This window comes from Pseudorca crassidens, chromosome 2 (assembly GCF_039906515.1).
Source record: "Pseudorca crassidens isolate mPseCra1 chromosome 2, mPseCra1.hap1, whole genome shotgun sequence".
Taxonomy (NCBI): Eukaryota; Metazoa; Chordata; class Mammalia; order Artiodactyla; family Delphinidae; genus Pseudorca; species Pseudorca crassidens.
In genome coordinates this window covers 82010559-82027890 of record NC_090297.1, presented here as the reverse complement: position 1 = coordinate 82027890, position 17332 = coordinate 82010559, and the positions used below count along the sequence as shown (strand labels likewise).

The window sequence follows — 17332 nt, the reverse complement described above, 5'->3', positions numbered from 1 at the left end:
GCAGAAACGAGACTGGGATCCTGGGAAAATTCTGTTAGCGGGTCAGCACCTCCAGGACCGCAGAGAGATGGAGCTGTGCCAAACACTGGAAAGGATGCTGGTGAGTCATTGGGGTGCGTGCGCCACAACGGTCGTCACGCACCCACGTGTGAGAGGGCAGCCGTACACGGAGGACCCTGACCTCTGTCGCTGGGTTTAAAGATGCCTTCAGAGACAGAGCTGAGGCCTTTTACCTGATGCACATTTTGGACGTCCCCAGGGCAGCAGAGGAGACTCAGGCTGTCCTGGTGGGGGAGAGGAGGAGAGGAGTGCCTCCTGGGGTTGGACATCACTGCAGCATCTCTGTCCTCATCTGGATTTTCAGTGCATGTCCATAGCCCCGGGAGCTACTATTGGAATCTGGCTCTGGCCACGAGAATGTCATGGCCTATTTTTCTATCTTATGAAAGGGCTATGATCAGTCTTTTAGTCTGTATGGAGAACTCTCCCCAGTGTCCACTCTAACACGTGTGTGCTTTTACAAAAGCAGGTATACAGAGAGAACCAACAAGCTAGAATCCTAGATCCTTTAACTGTAGTAAGATGGACCAGCGAGGGACCAGCGAGCCAGTCTCCCACTCAGAATTCATCTACTCATTCCCTGCCCCCACCCCCACCCCCATGCCCAGCATGTGTATCAAGGGCCTGTGGGTGCTGGGGAGACAGAGTGAAAGTTTTTGTCCTAAAGGAGCAATTCCGTATCCGGATGGGGAGATGGGCATGCAGGCAGCTCTCTCCAAGGTACCACGGAGAGGTATCACGTGGTGGTGCAAAGGCAGGGAGAATGCACAGCACAGTGCGAGGTGCTGGGCAGAGGTATTAACCCACTTCTGGGTCAGGGAACTTCCCCGAGCAGGTAACACTGGGCAACTCCTAAAGGAGCCGTAGGTTGAAGAGGCCCTGGGGAGAAAAAGGGCATCACACACGGGACTTCAGGCTGAAGTTGAGCAGCAGAAGGAGATGAGATCCGAGAGGTGGTCGGTGCACAGACGGCACAGGGCAGCGGGGAGCCAGCACGCAGTTCGGATGGGAGTGGGGGAGGGTTTGGGGTCGGCCCCTTGTGTGCAGGATGCGTTTGAGGAGCATCACCAGCGTCTCCCCTAACTCATGCCAACATCCTTGAAGCCGCCCGTCCTCTCTGCTTGTCCCTGCTCAGCTCACTCGTATTTTCCTCTCTCCACCTTCTCTTTAAGCCTGTTTTTAACACTCATAATAAGATCCTGTTTCTTACTCCACAGCAACAGTTCAGACCATCAGGCCCGATACTTTTTTATTTATTTATTATTATTTTTTTTGTTTGAGGTACGCAGGCCTCTCACTGCTGTGGCCTCTCCCGTTGCGGAGCACAGGCTCCAGACGCGCAGGCTCAGCGGCCATGGCTCACGGGCCTAGCCGCTCCGCGGCATGTGGGATCTTCCCGGATCGGGGCATAAATCCGCGTCCCCTGCATCGGCAGGTGGACCCTTAACCACTGCGCCACCAGGGAAGCCCCAGGCCCAATACTTTTCCATCCGCACCCCTGCCCCCACGAGCTACAGCTCTACCTGTGTCCATATCCATGACCCTCTCTTCCTTCCTGCAGCCTCTGAGGATGAAATGTCCCTCTCCCTGACCAAGCCCAGCCCTGCCACCTGTGTCCGTGACCACCCTCCTCCCCAAAGACTCCTCAGGCACCTTCAGGTTGTCCCTCTCTACCAGCACTTTCCTCTTAGCTTAGACATGCTTCAGTCTTCCCCATTCTAAAAATAATCATCATATCCATGTCTTCCTTCCTGGTCCCTGACTTCCTCCATCCCCAAAGCTGGTTAACACAGACTCTGCTTCCTCACTTCCCATTGGCCACTCAGTCCCCTTGACCTGATCAGCGACCTGTCCTCGCAAAGTCCTGTGGCTGCCATCCAATTCTGATGCTATTAGAACTCTCTGCTGCACTTGGCACTGTTGGCCATCCTTTCCTGGAAGTCTCCTCTCAACCTCTAGGACACTGAACTCTACTTGTTTCTCTTAGATCCTGCCCAACCCATCCTGCTGTGTTGTTATAGACTGAATGTTTGTGTCCCCCCAAAATTCATGTTGAAATCCTAACCTCGAATGCGTTGATGTTAACAGGTAGGCCCTTTGGGAGGTGATTAGGTCATGAGGGTGGAGCCCTGGTGAATGGAATTAGTGCCCTTATAAAGGGGATCCCAGAGAGCTCTCTTATCCCTTCCACCATGTGAGGACATGGCAAGAACATGGCCATCTATAAACTAGAAAGCAAGCTCTCAATAGACACTGAATCTGCCGGTGCCTTGATCTTAGACTTCCCAGCCTCCAGAAACTGTGAGAAATAAATGTTTGTTGTTTAAGCCACCCAGTCTATCGTATTTTTCTTATAGTAGCTTAAATGGACTAAGACACCTGTCTTCACTTTCTCTTTCTAGCCTGCCTCTTAAAAAAGCCAGTGTCTTCTAGCCCTCTTCTCATATTCCCTCTATAACCCATCCCTTACGTGGCATTTGAGACAGCATACGCCCTCTACACTGAGGATTCTCAAGCCCTTCTCTATAGCACCTTGATCCCATGGCCTCGTGAGCCACTCCATCTGGATGGCCCACAGGTACCTCAGGCTCTACATCTTCTTCCATAAACTTGCTCCCCGCTCATGCTTCTGTACTGGAAGTTAATGGCTCAGTCATCTTCCAGGAGCTCCCATGTCTTTTCCCCCTATTCATCTTCCATGTCTAATCAGTTATGTCTTCATGATTTTACTCCTAAACTGTTCTCTCATCCACCCTTTCCTCCTGTCTCTCCCACCAATACTGTACTACTTCAGGCCTCATTATCTATTACTGCTTAAAATTCTGCAGTAACTTCCTAACTGGTCATCTGGCCCTAAATCTTCATAGGAGGTCATTTTATTACCCTTCTTTTTGACATTTCTAGAGATGGGAGGTGTACTGTACCCTAAAGGCAATACAGTCCCACTTTTGAAAACTCTAAATTGCTAGAAAGTTCCTCCTAGTATTGAGTCAAAATCTATACCTTGCAATGTCCACCTTATTCTTAAGTTAAAAGAGTATAATAACCCTTCAGATACATGTTTTTCCCTTCCATAATATGACCATGTCTATTTGAGGCCAAATTAGTTGGTATGAGTAGACACCTAGGAATAAGACAGGAGGGAGTTGAACCAAGAATATCTGACCTGCCATCTTGGGACGAGAACATCCCAAACCTTCATATATGTCAACACAGCCCTCATGTTCCCCAGGTCTTTCCCGTAAACATGTCTGGTTCTTCATATACTTTGGGAGACTTGGATTCTAGTTTTCAGGCAATCCTTTACTGCATAGGTCTGAGCAAGTCACGAAAATTCAGGGCCTTGGTCATGTTTTCTCTTGTGAGATATAAATATTCTTGCTACTTATTTAATTCCAGGGACATCATATGATTCATGAGATCTGAGTTGTGTTGTATTAGGTATCTTGTCCCTCTGAGTCCAGCTGCTGCTTTCCTGATCCTGTCCATGACATCTAACATGGTGTTTGTGTGTTTTTTAAAAAAAAACTTGTTTAGATGAATTATGTGGGTGTCAAGAACTTTGAACTCCTCTGGGAGAAATATATGCCTTTAAAGTGGCATGTGTGTGAGGTGTATATTGGAAGCAGTGAAGTCGATGCTTGGCCAAAACCCATTTTGTGATGAGTCATTTCGTTTTACTGAAAACCTACTCCGTACTTAGCTCTGATCTATAATGCACTTTCTGAGACAGTTGTTAGTCACGTACTGTTTTGCAAAGAGAGGATTTGGAAAGTCATTTATTCCACCCGCACACTGAAGGGCTTTCTGAATCTTTGGATTTTCCTCCACGTGTTTGGCATATCTCGTTTTTCCTTCCAATTACATCTCCTAGTGTCTTTCAATCACAATGCATTTTGTTTATTCAGTAATGCCTCATGCATTTGAGGTGAATTTAAGGAAAGGATAGAATTGGGGTTTTGGGTGGTTTTTTGTTTTTGAAAAGGATAGTATTTAAATTAAGTTGATTTTTATTTTCTGATATTCTGAAGAGGAAATAGGGAATCCATTTTGGTGAACAGCTGTGTTCCACATCACTCATAATTTGAATTAAATGTTGAATTAACAAGCTTGAATTACCAATGGTAAAGATTTCTGGTTTGGCTCTCTTTGTGTTCTGAAATTTGGTCAGCTGGTCTTCAAACCCTTATCCTGGGTCTGCCTTAGCCAGGGCAGTCTCTGTTTTTTCATTCGCTGTAGATGTTAACAAAACACTACTCTTACTGAATGGAATCTCACTGCCAGACGGAGCGATTAATGTTTCACTTGCGTTGTCTTATTTAGCTTGTGTGTGTGTGAGAGAGAGGTGTTATCGGAAGTCACTTGAGGACACGGTTAAAGGGACCAAAGCAGTTTAGAGGAGGTTTTCATCGGTCGAACTGGTACTTGGCTTTTATTTGAAGCCCTTCATTTCACTGACCCAATAAAGGATTAAGTGCAACCAGCGACCTTCAGCCTTCATCGTAAGTGTGGCACATCCAACTTCTCACTGGGAAGAATCAGAATACAGGGCTGCCTCATGGGGGTGATGTAGATGTCTGCTTCAGGAAGTCACCACCTACATTTGATCTGGAGGGGAGGGTACCCGCCATAGCTTTCAGCAGGGCAGGATGTTAACAAATGGCTTGTTGAAAATCTTATCGTGTTTCAGTTTATCTATTACCAGAGAAAGGTGAGACCCCCTTGGAGTTGAGCACTGAGTGAGCCCCTGGGTAATGCTTTGTCAAAAGGGTAAGAAACATGATGGACAAACCGACTGGGGCCAGGGGAGGGAAGGGGAGGGGAGGAGAGCTTATGGTGTAATGAGTGCATTCAGCAAGTTCTTTCACATGTGAGTAACCTTTGTGAAGGAAAAACGCTATTCTTGGTGTTGGATGTGCTACATTCTGTCACACTTAGAATTCTTCCTGCAGTTTTCAGACCGAAATCGGTCTCCTTCAGTGAAAAATAATTTTCAGTCCCTTGGTATTTCATCAAAATAAAATTGAACTTCAAAAGCAATAGCTTCATGATCTAGCAGGATGGGAGGGTGTGGGGAAGATCTTGCCCAGAGAATGATTGTGGATGAAAGGCAACAGGAGTTTAACATCAAAGGGAGCCGTGGGTCCCAATCAGAATGATTCTAATGTAATTAGTTTGGAACGGAGGATTAAGTTACTGCTGCCTGCTTAGAGAGTGCGCTGCGTTAAGGCTCCAGTCTGCACAAATTAAAATTAGTCTTTTTTCATTTACACATATGGAAAGCAGAATTTTAATGCGAATTTCACAGAACCTTGATAAGCACGGAGTTCCACAGATATCCTCTTCATGTTTCTTATTCATGGTTTCTGAGCCTCTTTTAATAAGCATTTGATAAGGTTTGATAATGAATAAAATGAAATCTCTTGGACTTGGGCTCTCTGGGGGGGTTGATGGCATTTTCCTATCTGTGCTAGTGTCTGACGGCCCCTGTATCATCATTTGTCTGTGAAAAGGAAAATCACACAAAGTAAAAAAATGAAGCATCTTAATTTAACAGCAAATTGCAAATCAGTTTTTAATGGCACTGGAGAATCTGATGTAAAGTGTGATAAATTACTCAGGTTTAATTATAAAATGGTAAAATGGCATCAAAACCCATCTGTAGAATCTTTGCTGAAGATGAGATTCTTTCTAGGATTTAGAAAAGAGGAATTTATATCTTCAAGGAACTTAAAGGTTAGCAGCAAATTAATTGAAGTGTTTCAGAATGCTGAAACTTATTGAAATTTTATGAAATCTCTTTACTACTGAGTCCTTTCTCAGAAGGAGCCAAAGGCCCTCACTGACCTCAAAGAAGATAAACACTGAGAACTTCAGCAAAACAACTTGTGATTTATTACTGTTCATTCCCTTCGGATGTCTCGTCTCCTCAAAGAGGCTCTGTAGCCCATGTCAGGCCATGGAATATTTCTTACTCATGTCTGCCTCTCCCTCAGGTCTAGCCTAGGAGGCCGAGCGGCACAGCAGGCACTTGGTAAGTCCTCGAGTTTAATCCAAGGCACAGTGTTCCAGTGACTATCAAGCTCTTGATTTAAAACTGATAACCTGGGACTTCCCTGGTGGTCCAGTGGTTAAGCATCCTCCTTCCAATGCAGGGGACATAGGTTCGATCCCTGGTCGGGGAACTTAAGGACCCACACGCCGCGGGGCAACTAAGTCCGGCCACCGTAACCACTGAGCCCGCGTGCTCTGGAGCCCGCGAGCCACAGCGAAAGATCCTGCGTGCCGCAACTGAGACCGGACGCAACCAAAAATTAAAAAAAAAGAAAAACTAACTACCTGATTGTTTCTGCAGAACTTTGGCCAACAGGGTGAAGTACTGTGTGGGTTAGGAAGCTGCCTCCAAAGACTGCGTCACTGAGCTTTAATCTCAGGATGGAAAGGAGCAGGCTCAGAGGCAAGGGGCCCAAGTGAGACCAGAGGTCCCCATTTGTCAAGAGCCCAACACCTAACAGGCAGAGAGCCTCTGGGACAGCTCAGGGCCTTTCCCCGCTGGCCCACAGAGTACCTTGTGTGAATTAGAATTAGGCACCCTTTCCTCAAGACGCTCTATTGCCACCTGCCAGGCGGCTGTGGTATACAAATTTTCAATGGCTGTTTACGAAGGGCCCCTCCTTAGATATAATGTCCCTCTGTTGTACGCATCCCGGAGCCAATGGCCAGGCCACGGTGTGGCCACCCCCCACTGCTCTGGGCCAGGCTGAAATGCCCAACTGCCCATGCCGCCATTTGCTTTTGTCTACCAAATAGGAGATATAAAATTTGAATTTGACATTTTTTCTCTTTGGACTTTTAGTTACAAATTAATTCTTTACTTAGGTAAAGACTTTGACTTTAATCACAGTTATTAGCATGAGAAACTATATTTGTCTAGCCTAGCACCCCAGTGGGAAAAGTTGGATTAGTAAATTCAAGCCTTTCTTCACTTATCTTTGGATTATAATAAAATATTTTTAGGCAAGCCATAAAGCCAGCGAGTGTCAGTCAAAGGTGGCGCAGAACCCAATATACGAATAGTTTCATTTCAAGGCCTTAGGACTGCCACAAATGCCATCCCCTTTCATTCTATTCTACCTCAGATTAAAACAGTTGAAGGTTTGTACTAGAAATTGTTGGGCCTGAAACTGGTGGAGAAGTGGATTCTTGTTTTTCAGCCTGTGGTCAGGGTTAAGAGTGGCAGAAGTAATTGGGATTTATTCATTCTGTGGCTTCGTGATCAATTTATGCAGGTTTTCAACAGTAAAAATACCACTTGGATCTCTGAAAGCCCTTGATATACTTTGGCATTTGGTCATCAACTGGTCCACTGCTTAAAATTCAGCACAAGGCAGTGTTTCAAAGGGTCTGAGTTTCTGAAATCCCCAAAGAATCTCATTTTCAGGCGGGTTTACTTGTAAGCCAACCCTAGATGCTAAGAGGCTCGGTGAGCCTTCAGAATACTCCTGTAATGGTGATCAAAAGCGTGCGTTTTCCAGGGTGGAGGAGCTCCGCCTCTTCATGTGTTTACAGCATTCGTTAGGGTTCGAGATGGCACGGCTGTCACGTCATCACATGTCTTGCTGGAGTTCAGTGGATCTGAGATGAGGGTCTTTCCGGACTCTGGCATTGCCCTGGCCACCCGGGGGCAGTTCACAGCGGACTCAGAGGGGTTTCCCATCGGCTCATCAGAGGACATGGTCTTTGCTGAGATATTAGACCAATTTTACATGCAGTCGGACTTACAATTTTGTTTGTGATCGTAATTTCTGGATGAGATTTATGGAAAAACATGACCTGTGGAGTTGTTTGGTACAACCCGATGAGTGGCCTGGACTTTTGTGGACCTCTCCCTCCGTTGAGTAAAGCGGCCTAGGGCAGAAGAGAGAAGCTTTTGTCTGAGAGCCTGATAGCTTTCTGGGTGTTGTGGCCCGACCCTCTGAACTAGGACAGAATAGCCCAGAAGCTTGCTCCCTCCCTTCCTCTTTTCTTGCACACATTCCCATCCTCCTTTTTTTATTTCAAGCAAGTTAATTCCCAACCTTGGTCATAGAATGAATGACTAGAAAATCATCCCAACCTTAAAAATTCAACAAAAAAACATATTGATGACTAAGCCTCCAAGGCCCTAAAGGACACATCATCTCTGTACCAGGACGTCTCAGCCCTCGGGCAAAACACACAACTTTCTTACACTCTCACGCTGCCACTCTGTCCTGTGTGCTTTCTTACACTCTCATGCTGCCACTCTGTCCTGTGTGCTGTGGACGTGTGGCCGGCTGGAGTAACCACGTGTGCATGTTAGTACTGAGACGCGTGCCACCGAAGCAAAGTGCCTTCTTACGGGTGCTCAGTGACGCGTCACCCTGCACAGGTGGAACCGTTTAGTGCTGCTCAAAACCCCAGCAACTATTGACTTGGAACTGAAATAAACAGAATAAACATACCTACGCCTAAGTAGAAATTGGTAGTTCCAACTTCTAGCTTTTTTTATTCCATCAGAACTATTGATAAATTCTCAAAGACCAAATATCTCTCAAACCTTCTGATGGGTTGTATAATTCGTTTTTTAGAAAAACTCTTTAGTGAAGTAACTTTCTATTTTTTAGCTAAGAAGCATCTTTAGAGAGTTCAAATTCTACGTTGTTCCACATGAGCACCTACCGTGTGCCAGGCACTGTGCCAGTTCCTTTTTTTTTTAATTCCAGGGACATCAGGTCAGGTAGTCCTGTGACGTGGGCGCTATTACTCCCAGGTGCAGACAGACACAAGTTAAAAGAAGTCTAGAAAGGTGGTCAGGGTCACCTGTTCTTTTTTTTTTTCCCTTCCAGTTTTATTGAGGTATAACTGACATACAGAACTGTTAAATTCAAAGTGTACAGCATAACGATTTGACTTCCATATGTCATGAAATGATCGCAATAAGTTTAGTGAACATGATCTCCTGTAGATAGAAAATTAGAGAAATAGAAAAAATATATTGTTTTCCTTGTGATGAGAACTCTAGGATTTACTCTCTTAACACCTTTCATATGTAATGTGCAGTAGAGTTAAGTATATTGATCATGTTGTACGTTACATCCCTAGGACTTATTTATCTTATAACTGGACGTTTGTGCCTTTTGACTCCTTCATCCAATTCCCCCTCCCCCCCCCACCTCTGGTAACCACAAATCTGATCTCTTTTTCTATGAGTTTGTTTGTTTGTGAAGTATAATTGACCTACAACACTCTGTTAATTCCTGTTATGTAACATAGTGATTTGATACTTCTCTACATTCATAATGATTACCGTAAGTTTGGTTACCATCTGTCACCATACAAAGATATGACATCATTATTGACTGTATTCCCCACACTGTACGTTTCACCCCCTGACTCATTTATTTTGCAGCTGGAAGTTTGTACCTCTTAATCTTCCTCACCTATTTCTCTCATCCCCCAACCCCACTCCCTTCTGGCAACCACCTGTTTGTTCTCTGTATCTGTGAGTCCGTTTCTGTTTTGTTATGTTTGTTCCTTGTTTTGTTTTTTAGATTCTACATATAAGTGAAATCATACAGTATTTGTCTTTTTTTTGTCTGACTTATCTCACTTAGCATGATACCCCCTCTAGGTCCATCCATGTTGTGTCAAATGGCAAGATTTCATTCTCTTTTATGGCTGAGTAACATTCCATTGTGTATATATGCCAGATCTTTTTTATCCATTCATCTATTGATAGGCACTAAGGTTGCTTCCGTATCTTGACTATTGTAAATAATACTGCTGTGAACATAGTGGTGCATATATTTTTTCTAATCAGTGTTTTAGTTTTCTTCAGATAAATACCCAGGAGTGGAATTGCTGGATCACATGGTAGTTCTATTTTAAATTTTTTGAGGAATCTCCATACTGTTTTCCACAGCATCTGCACTCATTTACATTTCCACCAACAGTGCATGAGGATTCCCTTTTCTTCACATCCTCACCAACACTTATTATTTGTTGTCTTTTTAATAATAGCCATTCTGACAGGTGTGAGGTGATATCTCATTGTGGTTTTGAGTTGCATTTCCCTGATGATTTGTGATGTTGAGCATCTTTTCACGTACCTGTTGGCCATCTGTATGTCTTCTTCAGAAAAATGTTTATCTAGATCCTCTGCCCGTTTTTTAAAATCAGGTTGTTTGGTCTTTCGCTCTTGAGTTGTATGAGTTCTCTGTCTATTTTGGATATTAGCCCCTTATCAGGTATAGCGTTTGCAAATATCTTCTCTTCAATAGGCAGCCTTTTCATTTTGTTGATGGTTTCCATCATTGTGCAAAGCCTTGTAGTTTGATGTAGTCCCGTTTGTTTATTTTTGCTTTTGTTTCCCTTGCCTGAGGAGAGATATCCAAAAATATGTTACGAAGACCGATGTCTAGGAATGTACTGCCTATGTTTTCTTCTAGAAGTTTTATGGTTTCAGGTCTCCCATGTAAGTCTTTAATCCATTTGAGTTTATTTTTGTATATGGCATGAGAAAGTAGTCCGGTTTGATTCTTTTGCATATAGCTGTCCAGTTTTCCCAACACCATTTACTGAAGAGGTTGTCTTTCCTCCATTGTATATTCTTGCCTCTTGGTCATAGATTAATTGCTCACACAAGGGTAGGTTCATTTCTGGGCTCTCTATTCTGTTCCATTGACCTATGACTCTGTTTTTTGTCACCTGTTCTTGACCAACCTCCAAACTCTTTCTTTTTCTCCCCACCCAGTGGCAAGGAAGCTGCCACACGGAGGGTGAAATGGCAAGCATGGTTCCAGTCAGTAGGTGTTTACTGGGTACCTGCTGCGTGCTAGCCACCAGGCTCTGGGAGCCCAAAGCAAGTAAGCCATGGCCTCTGCCCTCAAGGAGCTCATGCCTGGCAGACTGCATTGCCCCCTGTGTGTTAGTGGATTCCCTGCTCCCTTTGATAAAATCAGACTAATTCAGCATGGCCTTCAAGGCCCTGCCTGCCTCATCCAACTCCCCTCTGGCCTCTCCCCATCCCCCAGCTTGGGCTCCAGCCGGGATACACAGTGGCATCTGCAGGTGGGTCACTGTCTCTGGACCATGAGAGAAGGCATGGAGGAGGGACATAAGGGACTGTGTGTCCATGAAGCTGTGGAAGGTCCTATGACCAGGGCCCTGTGTCAGTGTGCCTCAGAAAGGGAGCTCAGGGCCAGATGGAGAAGGACATCTCCTGCCTTTGGGTTTTATGTGTAGGATACTGTGAGCCCTTTGGAACATGTGGACCCTTTAAATAAAGTCCACAAAACTTTAATGCCCCAAATCTGCTGACTCATGGACCCCACTCATGGACCCACTGCATAATGGCAGTACCCTTGCCCATCTCCCCCATCCATCAAGCCTCTGCCACTTATTTCTGGGGACCCACAAAGATGCCTCACATAGGCATCCACAGCCTTCTCGTGACCTGGGCCTCCTGGCAAATTCAGACCTGGGTCCCTGTACGAGGTGTCCGTATATAGCAAGAGCGGTGCATCAGCTCACCGGGCTTCAAGGAATGTAATGTGTTCAAAGCTCAGGGATCTGGGAGGAGAGGGCGATGGGGGTCTGTGTCCCTTATGGGCCAGGTCTGAGCCCTGGGAGAGCGAAAACCAGACATAAGAAGCCGATCCATTTTGGGGGAGGGGGAGCTAGAAGAGACTCTGGATCTCATGTCAGCCCCAGCTGGGGCACCCCTTGACTAAAGTCTCTGAGGATATGATGATCTGTGGCTTTGTAGGTGGTGGGTTGCAGCACTAGACATGGGGGTAGGGAAATTATCAGGAGGCTATTGTGAAAGTTCAGGGAGAACAGGACATGATAACCTCCACGGGGATTAGAATGGGCCCTGGTGAGAGGTATAATCAGGAATTTCTTGATCCGTGGAAGCCAGTTCTGAGGGTTCTAGTTTGAGTAATGAGGGCAGTGGAGGTGCCAATGACTGGGAAAGGAGAAGAGCAGGCTTTGCAGAAAAGATGAGTTCCATTTATCCATATCGGCATCTGAGCTCTGAAGTGGATTCTGGTAAATATCCCTACCACAGCAGCAACCCTAAAGGCTGGAGGTGGGGATTTGGGCATCATCAGCACATTTCAAAAGACTCTGAACTGGCCTCGTGCCGCTAACCCCAGCCCCATCCAGTCCCTTCTGCTCACCGCAGCCAGATTGATCCGTCCAAAAGCATCTTTTTTTTGTACCTGTTGCCTTCCCGGGCAGAAAGTGTCAATGGCCTTCAGCGTCTGGAGTGTGAAGGTCTAACCTCTCAGTCTACAGTGCCCCTCTGTCTGATCTGTCTGATCTCTGCCTTCCTGGGTCAGGACTTCTCTGGTCACAAGTGACAGGAGTCCAGCACAAACTAACTGAGGTATCAGGGGAGTTTGCCAGTTAACATGATCAGCTGGGGTTAGGGATGTGCGTGCCGCTCGGACCCTTCCATCTCCTCCTTCTCTTCTCTTTGCACAGTGACTTCATTCTCTCAGCCCAGTCGGGTCAACATAAGGTGAAGCAACCTCCGTTCTTCCAGTCTCATGACGTTTTCACAAGCAGGTAGGGTGTCCTTCACTCAGTTCCCTTAGAAAGATCCCAGGAAGAAATTTGGTGAGGCCAGCTTGAGTCAGGGACTTAGCCAGGCCAGCCAGCAATGTCCAGGGAGGTAGGTTTGAATCACATACTTAGAGAAAAGATGGAGCTCTCCTGGGGAGAGAAAACGGGTGCTTGGGGTGTTAGGGGGAGAGGCTCCGCCTGCTCTAGCCCTCTCCTCCTCAGACAGCACTTTTATCTGACCAGGCCCACCTGCTCTTAGCTCACATGCCCAAAGCACCCTTACTGTTCTCAAGTTTTATCCTCAAGGGCCAACCCTGATACCCCGTCTTCTCCTTCCTACCCCCCCACCCCATATGGGGCCTTTTTGACATGGGAAAACCAAAGGATAAAGAGGTGGCGTAACTTGCCCAGGCTAAGGAGCTGTAGGGGCAGGGATGAGATCCCTGCATTCTGTCTCCAGAGCTCAGGGATGTGTTAAACTATTCCCTGTGTGGGCTTCTAGGAGAATGTGCCCTCCTGAGGGTAGGGACCCAGCCTGTCATCACCCGCCAGCAGCCTGAGGGTTGGCAAACTGCTTAGTCACCATTGTTGTTGGCCCCAAGATGGTGCCTCTGCAGTCTTTTCCTTTCCCTCCACAGCTCCCAGCCTGGGGATGTGGTCTTTCTTGATGATTTGCACAATTTAAAATTCTGTGGGAACTGGGATGCTTTCCTTCACACAGGGAGGGAATAAAATATTAGTTACAATGCAGATGCCATCTTTTCCTAATCCCCTCAATGGTCTCCCACGGCGGCTCTGGGGCTTTCCCACCGATGGTGGTGAGCACGCGTCCCTCATCCCCCGGACTTAGGAACACAAACCTCCGGAGAGTCTGGGTCCCATTGTTGTGCCTGATTTGAAATGCAGGATCGCACCTCACACAGCCGTCGCGAGAGGAGACCCTGAGCTCCATTCCTCCCTGGGCTGGGACAGCTTTTTCTTCCTCAGAGAACTGTTGAAATGTGGGTTTCCTTGTTAATCGAGGTTCCCAGCACGTCGGTGGAGCTGGCTCTGTGCCTCCAGAATGTGTTTTCCAACCATCTCCTGGGCTCCAGCTATTCCAGCCTGTCAAGACCAGACTTGCCTGCGGTGTGGGGCTCCAGAGATGTTCCTTCCAGATTAGAGTGATTTTCGGAGGCGGCCTCAGCAAGCTAGGACTGGTCCTGGCCGTGTAACCAGACCAGAGGGCCTGGGGCAGGTGGACAGCGGGCTTCTGAAGAGGATTGAGGTAGCCAGTGGGCACTTAAACAAGTACCAGGCTGCTTTCCTGAACTGCTTTCCTCCCAAATACTGACCCACCCACCATGCCTGTGCATCAGACCTTAAACACCTCAAACGTAAACTGTTCATTTTATTTCACCAGGTGAATGGCATTCTGATATAGGCCTATAAAAACAGTGAACAGTTCGCGCGGTCTGTGTACCACGGTATGTCATAAGCGCTTTATGGATATCGATCCATTTCATCCCTATTAACCTGTCGTCATATGTTATTATCCCCATTTTGCAGACCAGGAGCTCTACAGAGAGGGAAAGTCACTTGCCCAGAGCCACACAGCTGGTGAGTGGCACAGTGGCCTATGGATGGAGGGGGCAGGCTGGCCTGAGCTCTTAAACACCGTGCTGTCACATCCGTTGACGTCAGGGTTGTGAAAATGCTGGCAGTAGGAAAGTAGTAGCTAGACTCAGATTTCCATGAAAAGCAACAATGATAGTAATTTATGAACTTTCTGGCTAAACTTCAATTCGGTTGGACAGTTGTGGGCCTCATCCATCCCCTCATTTGCTGTAGTTATCCATTTACCTACCTCTCGTCTCAGACCCCAGAGCCAATGACTGGGACTGGAAGAAGTTTTAGAAGTGGAGCCATGTGAGTGGGTAACCGTGACACAGTAGTTACTAAGCCCTGCCTCCATCCCTCCCTCCCTTTCTTCTTTCCTTTCTTTCCTGCTCAAGGTATACTTATTACTTAATTTACATACATAGCACATTTTTTTACACCTCCTCCCCCCCAAAAAAAAGGACTGCTCTCAAATCTCTGATGGGTCAGACTCAGGCAAGACTTGGAGTAGAAGATACGTGTCCAGCCTGGATCCTTCTCTTATGGTGGCTGTGGGTGGATTTGGTCCCTGGAATGAACCTGGCAAGACTTGTGGCAGAATGTTCTTGATCCAAAGCCTAGCAGCTTCCCTTCCTCCGGAGGTTGTGCCCCAGCTGCTGTGTGTGGTGGAGCTCAGGATGGCCAGGGCCTGTGCTGGTGCAATGAAACCCTATTCCATCTCTGGCCTCCCCTCGCTGCCCCCTCCTCCCCTCAAGATAAGAGACTGGAGAAACAAAGAATCAGATTTATCTTCCAGGAATGAAGTTCAAATTTAGGAGCAAATAGTTAGAGAATTTGAGCTTGAAGAAAACGTTGTGTTACTATAAGGTGGTCATTAGTAATATTTATAGCATTTGTTTGAGAGATCGATTATTTGTAATTATTTTCTTGCTTTCTCTGGCAGTTGAAGAACATAAGGTCCAAAGGTCAGTGAGTACTGCACTTCCATTCAGTGTAAACTGCTTTCTCATATGGTCACCCGTCACCAACCACGGGGTTGACAGCACATCAAAGTACCTACCTACAGCGGCAAAATCAGAGTCAGCAAGGTGGAGCTGTCATAAAATAGGCACCTGGGAAAAATAAAAGTTGCGTTAATATATGTGATTAAAACAATGAGTGAAAGTTCTAGAAGGCATCCTCTCCCAAATAACCACTCTTTAATCATGAGAGTGACCATATGTGGGTGACTTCTGAATTGCCTCTTCAGTTGTTTGGGAGACATTGCCCACATCATCTGTAAACGCAGAAGCTCCCAGCGGCCCCCTTGGCTCCTTTTAATGCAGAACCAGCCCTCACTGGCTTGAAATGAAGCCCCTCCCCCTCCACCCCCTCCCTCTTCATCTCCCTCCCTTTCCCTTCTCCTCTTCCCATTTAAAATACAAGTCTGGACAACTGTGGAACTCCCTAACTTTTCACAAATTATGCAAGAGCTTGAGGGCATATTTTCTGAAGTCTGGTCTTCTGCCCCAGATTATGTGAGAGGGTCAGTCTTACGGATCTTTTCTCTCTTCTCTAGGTACTTCCCTAGAGTGCCCCAGCTCCCGAGTCTGCAGGGGGAGAGAACAGTAACTGTGGACTTTCCTCTAAGGAGTTAGGACAGAAGTAATGAGAACTGATTTTTTTTTTTTTTTTTTTGGTAACAAGTGCAAAACAATATTATCTCAAAACCTGAAGTAAAAGATTGTCCCATATAAAATGCTACAGAAGACCTTTGATGTTTATAAATTGCCGAGAAAGAGAGAGGGGGTGGAGGATGGGACGTGGCCTGGGTGTTGGCTATCAGGGAGCGAGGAGAGTACGGGGATAGCTTTCGGGGTCTGGGCGAACACAGTTTCAGTGGAGGGTTACACAGAGGATAGGACCTGCTGGTTGCTGCATTTTCAGAGCTCAGACCAAGAAGAAGTGGACCCAGGGCTCGGCACAAGGGATTTAGGCTAGGTGTACAGACTGTCAGGGTGGCTGAAGAGAGGCCAGGGTCACAGTATCGGTTAGGATTTAGCTCAGCTGCCAGTGACAGGAACACCCAAAATAACAGGCTTAAAAAAGCTAAAAGATCACATGGAAGACCTGGAGGCCGGCAGTCCAGGGCCGGGGTGTTGGCCTCACCCTTGTGAGGGACCTGGGCTCGTTCAGGCCTTCTGCTCGCCTATTCCTCTGGTTTGGCCTCTTCCTCATTATCCAGGATGGTTTTGCAGCTCTGGCCATCACATCTCAGCTTGGAAGTCCCACCAACATGGCAGTTTACCCTTCCTAAGCCAAAACTTAGCCACGTGGCCACATCTCCCTATAAGAGAGAAAGACTGAGGAATGTCAGTCATCCTTTAGCTGTGTGGCAACCCGCCCGGTTAAACCAGGGCTTCAAATAATTTGAGAGGAAACAGGAGAACCTCCATAACTAAGAAAAGTCATAGACATTGGGTTATTTGTTCATTCAGTGAGTACGCAGTAACCATTGTGTTCAGGCATTGCCCGAAGGCAGCAGGGGAGAAGGCAGATGGGCTTCTGGTCTCGGGAAGCTTGTTACCTAGCAGGAGGCAAGACAGACAATACACAAATAGCAGATGCGGCCTGGTTGACAATCTACATTCTGCACTCAGAATGTCTTCAGATGTACCTGTACATAATTAATGATCGAAGCCGACAGTGTCAAACATCAATGCTAATAATGCCTGCGGGCGCTGTGGGCAGCCAACATCAGTATCTCTTTGATAGGAATTCAGCTCATCTGTCAAACACTCCGGGGGGGGGGGGGTCCTGCACTGTGAGAAGAGTGGTGGGGAAGAGGTGGAGGGAGAAGTAAATAATTAGTAAGCCAGAACCCCACCTTGAAAACAGCCCGGGAGTCATTCTGCGGCCAGTGCCCTCGTGGGCTGAGGATCAGAATCCAGCTATAAAATCCCAGGTCTTTTTCTTCTTCTTGAGTGGAGGTCTGGGGGGCTCTTTCCTTGCTAAGGTGCAGGGCAGTGTGATGAGGATAGTTTTGTGATTCCTACAGGCCTTTGAGGCCCAGCTGGGGAAGTTGAGAAAACATAAGGACACA

The 17332-nt window shown here is 46.6% G+C and overlaps 1 protein-coding gene across 11 annotated transcripts in view; it reads left to right on the top strand.

The window, feature by feature from the left end:
- The window catches only part of BCAR3 (BCAR3 adaptor protein, NSP family member), a 206206-nt gene that overhangs the window by 158407 nt on the left and 30467 nt on the right, over nt 1–17332 (top strand). For 2 of the 11 annotated variants that reach the window (XM_067726939.1, XM_067726940.1), the window contains one exon: nt 12571–12654. The exons of the other annotated variants lie outside the window; for them this stretch is intronic. The gene's annotated coding sequence lies outside the window, so the exon portion shown is untranslated. The remainder of the gene's footprint in view (nt 1–12570; nt 12655–17332) is intronic. 11 annotated transcript variants of the gene reach the window in all.